At 35.4% G+C, this 9,104-nt stretch overlaps 1 non-coding gene across 1 annotated transcript; it reads left to right on the top strand.

Moving 5' to 3' along the window:
* Positions 1–8,220: 8,220 nt before the first annotated feature.
* On the top strand, positions 8,221–8,327 carry LOC121205388 (small nucleolar RNA R71). Its single transcript, XR_005900467.1, has one exon. It is a non-coding gene; the product is annotated as a small nucleolar RNA R71 (small nucleolar RNA).
* The last annotated feature ends 777 nt before the right edge of the window (positions 8,328–9,104 follow it).

Raw genomic sequence — 9,104 nt, forward strand, 5'->3', positions numbered from 1 at the left:
ACATGGTTCAAGATGCAAACTAAATAAACAAATGAGTTACTTAATGCAAGACTTAATTTAATGATGCAGACTTAACTTACATGTAAGTTACATAATTAAACTAACATGACTTAATTTAATGATGCAAACTTAACTAACATGAAAGTTACATAATGCATAACTTTATTAAATGTAGAACACATATTAATGATGTGCAAACTATGACATAATTAAAGACTCATATTAATGATGTTCAAACTATGACATAATTAAAGACACAAACTAAAATAACCAAAATAAATGAATCAAAGTCCTTATTTTCTAGTAGCCGAATTAAAAAACTGAAATTAAAAACTTCATTTTGCACTTGTGCCCCTCGTGCTTGGGCCAATTCCAATGTCGTCGAATTGTATCATGACATGATGCGGCCTAAGCTGTATTAGCTCATACATTTTTCCTTTTTGGAGACTGAGCAAACTTCGCTCTTTTTTTTTAAGCATGAGCACATACATCTTTTTGAAAATTTCCTCAAATGTTGATTACCAAGAAAACTTTTGTTAAGATGGGTGCACAAATTTTGGATAACTTTAAAAGATGGTAATGTGGCTGATAATGTAGGTTTATTGTAATAAATAGGCCTTTAAGCTCAAAATTATAGTTTCAAGGGTCTAATATCATAGGGTTGGCTTGAAAAGGCTCAAACGATCTAAAGAAATAGTACCTATATCATTTTAGATTTTTATGTCCCCTAGGGTTTCCCTTCAAGAAAGTTACTAAGTCAAATCTAAAGATATAAACCTTCATGCATGTCTAATCTTAAAAGAAAATAAGTTTTCATGGCAAATATTACTAAGGCTAAGATCATACAAGCATTCCATTCTTCATGATAACATACTTTGACTCAGATAAAATCATCATTCATACTTGAATACAAACTATCTCATTAACAAAAAATGTCTCTAAACATTCATTTAGTAAAACATACTTATGAAAGAAATGATTGAAACATAATTGAAAATTTTAAAAATTTGAGCAATTTATTTGCCTTACCCCCTTTAAAAAGAAGCAATGTCCTCATTGAAAGAACAAAGTAATGAATGAAAACTGAACACCAGGTAGGGTTGAAAAGAAAGATAGGTGAGTCATTAAGACTGCTTAAATACCAAGTCTTTCCTAATAACCCAATCCTAAACATGTTCATTCCTATTACCACATCTCTTAGTCTTGTTCTTTATAAAGAAGTGTTAAGTTTATTCATGCTTGCTACGTTTTATTCTGCAGAATTTAAATCCTAATTAGAAAGAAATAAATTCCTAAAGACCTAAAATAATTAAATAAATAACAAGACAATAATCCCCCATTTTATTTTTTTGATTCATTCCCCTTGTCATTTTCAGCTCCATCTCCGCTTGCATAGTTAGTATCTCCCGTCCATGTCTCAAAGATAGCATTTGGGAACTCAGCAATAAAGTACTTAAAAGTATTTCAAATTGAGTCATCTCTAATTTTTGCATATTTCCAGTAAGTTTGTTGTTGATTGTGCATGAACTTGCACATATCCATCGAAATTGACAACTCTGATTTCTTTGAAGCACTTGCTGAAGTCGGCATAGGAGTTGTAGATTCAAGTTCAACACTTAGCTTGACTGGTTCTTCTTCTGGCTCAACCCTTGGTTCAAGGGTTTTAGATCCTTCAGCTGGTTTAGGAGTGTTCGGTTCCTTGTCAGATTCTTCTTCTTCAGTGTCTGTAACTGAATTAGCTTCAGTTTCAATTTCATTTGTTGACTCCTCGGTATCTGGCTCAGTTGGCTCTTTTTGCTTGCCTTGATTCAGCTCATGCACCTTCTTTACTAACCTTTCAAAATCATGATTTGTAATGCACCCTTGAACATATCGCCCCTTCATATTTGCTTGTGTTTTGACATGGGCCCTTAAGCAAAGTGAAGTGATTAATGATGGGAAATAAGAACTTCCTGTCTTCTTTTTAGCACAATCATGAATCTCCTTGAGAATAAGTTTTTGAGCATTAATGGACTTTTCTATCAAAATTTCATATAACAAGGGCATCCATTCCATCAAGATTGTGGAACTATGTGAGATAGGCATAAAACTGTAGCGAACGAAATAAAACCATACCTTTGCTACTGGTTTTAGATATTCCCTTCGGCAAGAATGGCTCTCATACTTTCTTATAATTCTTTGGGATCCCGGATTTGTCACAACATCAAGCACTTGTTGAAGAAAATCTCAATTGATATTGTTTATCATAGGGTAGTACTCATCTTCTTCAACATCAGGTAAATTAAACAAATCATTGATGGACTTAGAAGTAAGAGGTACCTTTTTCTTTCGAACGATGATCTCAGTAGCATCTTGCATAGTCAAACTAGCATAGAATTCTTGAACTAGTTCATCATCGGAAAGTGAATGAGTATAAAAAAATCGTTCCCACTTGAGATCATTGATTTTCTTTCTAATTGATATAGGAACAACCATCAAATCATTACTTTTCAAGTCAAAACCTTTTTTCGGCATCATAGGTTGATGCTTGATGATTGAATCAAATCTCTCTTTCACTTCTTCATCGATCAAAATCAGGTTTTCAGGAGTAGTCTTTGAAGATCTAGTTCTTTTATGAGACATGGTATCTTTTCTGAAAAATTGGCAAAATTTCTGCATAAGGGAGAAAAAAGAAATCGGCAAGGTGGGTAAAGACTTGCTACAACGAAAATCTTGGAACGATAAGAATAGTGTGGCGGCAATGACATCATGCGATAGCAACGGCGGCGTACGGTGGTGACAACGGCAATCTGCAGTAGCAACGACGACACTTCAAAAATTTTCTTGCGGCAACAGTAGATGGTTTTAGAAAAAATAGAAGAGAACTAGGGTTTTTTTCCGGATTTGAGGTTGATAGTAAAAAAAAGATAGAGATTTAGATTTTTTTTAGGGGTTAAACAAATTGCTTTGAGGGAAATGAAAATTAGTAGAAAGGAGAGGGGTTTATATAGGGAAAAATTAGGGCAACACGTAGCGAAAATTTAGCTACATTAGGGTTACTTGGGCGGCAAGTAAAGGGAGTGGCAGCAAGTGTGGATTTTTTTTCCTTTTTGCTATCTTGGGCCTGAAACTCAGACTGTATCTACAAACTTAGTCAAGAAAAAAAACTGATTAATACTTGGGCCAAATTTGACCGCCTTTATTAACATAAAAATTTAAAATTTAAACAAAACAAACGAAACTTAAAAATTTTAAGTCTTAATTAGAAACTTTCTTCTTAACAAATTACATTAAATTAATTCCCAGGAAAGGTTAGAAGGGTCACAGCGGTCCCACTTAAGTTCCAATCCCCTTAGACAAAATTAATTAAATGTAATAAGTTAAGTAAATAAGTTCTAATTATTTATTTATTTACAAAACTATTTCATGAAAAATCAAGGGTCTGTTAATTTGAACGAGGATTCAACTTGCTCAACTTCACCCTCCGAGTAGTGTTTGAGACATTGACCATTAACTTTAAATGTACCTCTGTAATTGTCGTATAATTCAATAGCTCCATAAGGATAAACTCAGTAGATGGTATCGGGCCCTTTCCATCGGGATTTAAGCTTCTCAAGAAATAACTTTAACCTTGAATTAAACAACAAAATCTTCTAACCTTCTTTAAACTCACGAGGTTGTATATGACTATCATACCATCTCTTTGATCTTTCTTTACACATTTTGGCATTCTCATAGGAAAACAACCTCAGCTCATCCAACTCATCAAGTTGTAACATCTTTCTCTCACCAGCTTGCTTAAGATCAAAGTTCAACTGCTTCAAAGCCCGATGAGCTTTATTCTCCAACTCTAATGGCAAATGACATGCCTTACCAAAGACTAACCGATAAGGAGTCATTCCTAACGGTGTCTTAAATGCTGTTCGATAGGCCCATAATGCATCATCGAGCCTTCGAGACTAATCTTTTCTAATAGGGTGTACTACCCTTTCAAGGATACCTTTGATTTCACGGTTCACTCTTTCAGCTTGCCTATTATACTATGGGTAATAGGAAATAGCAATCTTGTGCTTCATATCATATTTGTCAAGCAACCACTTAAGCCATTTGTTTATAAAATGAGAACCTTCATCACTAATAATAGCTCTTGGTGTCCCAAATCGTGTAAACACATGCTTATGTAGGAATCACATGACTACCTTAGCAATATTCGTAGGGTATGCTTCAGCTTCAACCCACTTGGATACATAGTCCACAGCAACTAAGATGTATTTGTTCCTATACGAAGAAGGAAACGGGCCTAAAAAGTCAATGCCCCATACGTCGAATAATTCAATCTCCAAAATGTTTGTCAAGGGCATCTCAGTTGCCCTTGATATATTTCCAGTCCTTTGGCATTTATCACAGTTCTTCACATAAGCATAAGCATCTATAAATAGTGTAGGCCAAAAGAAATCTGCTTGCAAAGTCTTTCTTGCAATACGTGAACCACCAAAGTGTCCTCCACTTGGAGATGAATGGCAATGATACAAGATTTCAGCAATCTCACTTTCAGCTACACACTTTCGGATTATATTATTTGCACACTATTTAAACAAAAATGGATCCTCCCAAAAATAATATCGACTATCATGAAGGAATTTTTTCCTTTGTTGGTATGTCATTTCTCGAGGAATTATTCCACATGTGACATAATTGGCAAAATCAGCAAACCAAGGTGTTTCATGAATTCGACTTACCTCAAATAAGTGTTCATCTGAGAAATTCTCGTTGATAGCCACACATGATAGAGTTACCTCATCTTGTTCCAACCTCGACAGATGATCAGCTATTTGATTTTTGACACATTTTCTATCTTGGATCTCAGTGTCAAATTCTTGGAGTAAAAGTATCCAACGAATTAGCATCGATTTTGCATCTTTCTTCGTGAGCAAGTATTTAATGGTTAAATGGTCAGTAAATACTGTAACTTTGGTACCTATATGATATGAGAGGAATTTGTCAAAAGAAAAAACCATAGCAAATATTTCCTTTTCAGTTACAGTATAATTGAGTTGGGCTCCCGTCAAAGTTCTACTTGCATAGTAAATAAGGTGAAAACACTTTATTTCTTCTTTGACCTATAACAGCTCCAACGACATAATCGCTTGCATTGCACATCAACTTAAAAGGCGAGCTCCAATCAGGTGTAACGATTATTGGGGCAGAGATTAACCTTTTTTTATATCTTCAAAAGCTTCCAAACATGCTTTGTTGAAATCAAACATTGTATCTTTCTCTAACAACAAACACGATGGTTTAGAAATTTTTGAGAAATCTTTGATAAACCTTCGGTAAAAACTGGCATATACTAAAAAACTACTGACTCCTTTCATATTAATTGGGGCCGATACTCTTTCAATTATGTCCACCTTTGCTTTGTCGACTTCAATTCCTCTCTTTAAGATTTTATGCCCTAAGACAATCCCTTCCTTAACCATAAAATGGCATTTTTCCCAGTTAAGGAAAAGATTCGTCTCTTCGCATCTCTTCAGTACCTTAGCCAAATTACTCAAACAAATATCATAAGTTTTACCAAAAATAGAAAAATCATCCATGAAAACCTCAATAAAATTTTCGACCATATCAGTGAATATTGCCATCATGCATCGTTGAAATGTTGCAGGTGCATTGCATAAACCAAAAGGCATTCGCCTAAAAGCAAACATACCGTAAAAAAATAATTAGAATTCATTACCAAATAGCCATCTAAAAAATAATTAGAATTCATTACCTGCCAGTTGATCTAACATCTGATCCATAAAAAGCAATGAAAAATGGTCCTTCCGAGTGGCTTTATTCAATTTTCTATAATCAATACAGATTCTCCAACCAGTAACAGTTCTTGTTGGAATAACTCGTTATGCTCATTTTCAACAATCATGATTCCACCTTTTTTTGGCACACACTGCACCGGACTTACCCACAAACTATCTGAAATGGGATAGATGATTCCTGCATCTAACCATTTGATCACTTTCTTAACCATTTGATGACTTTCTTTCTCACAACTTCTTTCATAATAGGATTGAGCCTCCTTTGCCCATCAATTTGAGCTCTTTCACCTTCTTTTAAAATAATTTTATGCATGCAAAAAGAAGGATTTATACCTCGAATATTAGATATGGTCCAACCAATTGCTTTCTTAAATTTCTTTATAACAACAATTAGTTGCTCCTCTTGATCTTTCGTCAGTTCTGCTGAAATAATCACAGGCAAAGTAGAACAATCACCTAAATAAACGTATTTGAAATAGGAAGGAAGTACCTTTAGTTCGAGTTTAGGTGGTTCTTCAATTGGCAACTTGGGTTACACAAATTCTCTGACTTCTAACTCAAACAGTTCAAATCATATGGATTGAAGAAAATTTCTCGGATTGTCTTCCATCAAAGCCATGTTTTCTTCACCTTCTTCATCCTCCAAAGGGTCAAGATCTAAGGCTTTCTCCAATAGATCTTTTTCAAAATTGGTTTCCATAGAAACCAAGGTTTCTATCTCTTCCATAACTGAACACTCTTCTGCCGGATGGAGAAATTTCATCGCTTTAAGAATGTTAAAGGTTACCTAATCATCTTGAACTCGGATGGTGAGTTCGCCTTTTTGCACATCAATTAACGTTCTTCCTGTAGCTAATAAAGGTCTTCCAAGGATGATAAACACTTCCTTATCTACTTCAAAATCTAAGACAACAAAATTAGTAGGAAAAATAAATTTATCGACTCTTACCAAAACATCCTCGATCTTTCCCTCGGGATATGCTAAAGATCGATCCGCTAGCTGAAGCGTCACAGTTGTAGGTCTTACTTCACCTATCCCTAGCATCTTGAAAATGGAATTAGGCATCAAGTTGATACTCGCTCCTAAATCATAGAAAGCTTTACCACAATAAGATTCACCAATGTTACAGGGTATAGTAAAGCTTACTGGGTCTTTCAATTTCAGTGGCAATTTGTTCTGCAAGAATGCACTGCACTCATTTGTCAAGGCAACAGTCTCATACTCACTCAGCTATTTCTTATTGGGCAAATATCCTTCATAAACTTCACATAATTTGATAGTTGTTCTAAAGCCTCCACCAATGGAATATTGATGTGTAACTGCTTCAAAATATCCAAAAACTTCTTGAATTGCACCTCATATTTTTGCTTGTGTTGTTGCAATCTTTGCGGATATAGAGGTGATGGAAAAAACTCCCATTTCTTCCGTTGGTCAACAACCAATAATAACTCTTCTGAGTAGGTAAATCTGTATCCAAAGAAGATGTTAAAGTATCTGAATTCACTAAGTTAGGATTTACCTTGTCAGTCTTTGCAGATTTTGACTCTTTTGGTGTAGGAATTTCAATAGCTGGTTGATTCTTCTCAACGGGCTTATCTTCAACATCAATCAATTGGGTTCCAGAATTTTACCACTTTGCAATGCCACTACCTTGATATGTTCTTTGCCCAAATTTCTTAGATTCTCAGTATCGCTCGGCAAGGTTCCTTGTAATCTATACGAAGCTCCGCAGCTAACTGACCCATTTGGTTTTCCAAATTTTTCAGTGTTGTTGCTTGGCTTTGGATCAAAGCGTCATTCTTTTCCATGTATGCTTTCAACAAGTTCTCCAAACTGTTTGATGCCTCAGCTTGAGGTGGTTTTGGAACTTAATGATTAAACCCTTGAGATTGGTTGGGTCTATGCTACAAGAGGTTGTTATTCAGTCCATTTCGTTGGTTGTTCCAAGAAAAGTTAGGATGATTACGCAATGAAGGATTGTAGAAGTTGGACTGGGGTCCTTGTCCAGTCCTATTTTGCTGTTGGTTCCCTACATTGTACACTGACTCAAGATTTGATGGGCAGTTCTCAAAAGAATGACCTTCTCCACAGTACACAAAGGAAACTACTTTAAGCAAACTTGGTGGTTGAGCTGTAAAATTATTAGCACTATTAGTGGTAAACTGTTTTAACATAGAGGAAATAGACGATACCTGAGATGATAACGAAGTGAGGGTGTCAACTTCATGATCTCCGACTACACATCTTCCTGAAGCTGTTCAATTTGTTGGTCAATGATAGTTATTACTCGCGATCCTCTCAATGATCTCATAAGCCTCATTATAAGACTTAGACAAAATTGCACCATTCGCAAAAGCATCTACCATCAATCTTATATGTGCATTGAGACCATTATAGAACGTCTCCAGCTAGATACAATGAGGAATCCCATGATAAGGACACATACGAAGTAACTCATTGAACCGCTCCCAAGCCTTATACAAAGACTTGTTATCCAATTGTTGGAAAGTTGTGATCTCGTTCCTCAACTTAGCATTTTTGCTAAGCGGGAAATACTTAACCAAAAATCTCTCCGCTAATTCTTGCCATGTAGATATGGAACTTGGTAGCAATTAATTGAGCCATGCTCGTGCTCGATCTCACAACGAGTATGGAAACAACTTCATCCTCATTAAGTCTTCAGTCACACCGGCTATCCTAAATGAATCACTCACCTCCATAAATAATCGAAGGTGGAGATGTGGATCTTCCATGGGCATACCACTGAATTGGCCCACCGTTTGGAGCATTTGAAACATCACTAGTTTAAATTCAAATTGGGTTGTCTCAATATTTGGCCTTCTAATTCTTGGATTTAACTCACTAAAAAGTGGCACAGCAGATTGTCTGATGCATCGACCCTATTATCGGTAATGAGGATGGGGTTTCATACACAATCGACTTCATTATCTTAGTCTTGATTCTGATTTCCAAGGTCCATCTCGACTTGCCTTTGAGTTGTTTGTTCACGTATTCTTCGTCTAAAAGTTCCCTCAATTTCAGGGTCTATAGGGAGTAAATCGATAATTCGATCTATTCACATAAACATCTAAAAAGAAAATCACAAAATAAAAAAGAATAAGTTAGTAATGTTAGAAATAAACCAAATTGGAAGTCAATAATTTCGCAAACAAAAATGACTATGGCAATAGTTAACAATCCCCAGAAACAGTGCCAAAAACTTGTAACGCATAGGTTTGTGCAAGTCTACACAGTGGTTATCAAGTAATAAGTATCGAGTTATCATCTCCACAGGATTGTGTTTGTGT

The sequence above is a fragment of the Gossypium hirsutum genome, chromosome A08 (assembly GCF_007990345.1).
Source record: "Gossypium hirsutum isolate 1008001.06 chromosome A08, Gossypium_hirsutum_v2.1, whole genome shotgun sequence".
Classification (NCBI taxonomy): Eukaryota; Viridiplantae; Streptophyta; class Magnoliopsida; order Malvales; family Malvaceae; genus Gossypium; species Gossypium hirsutum.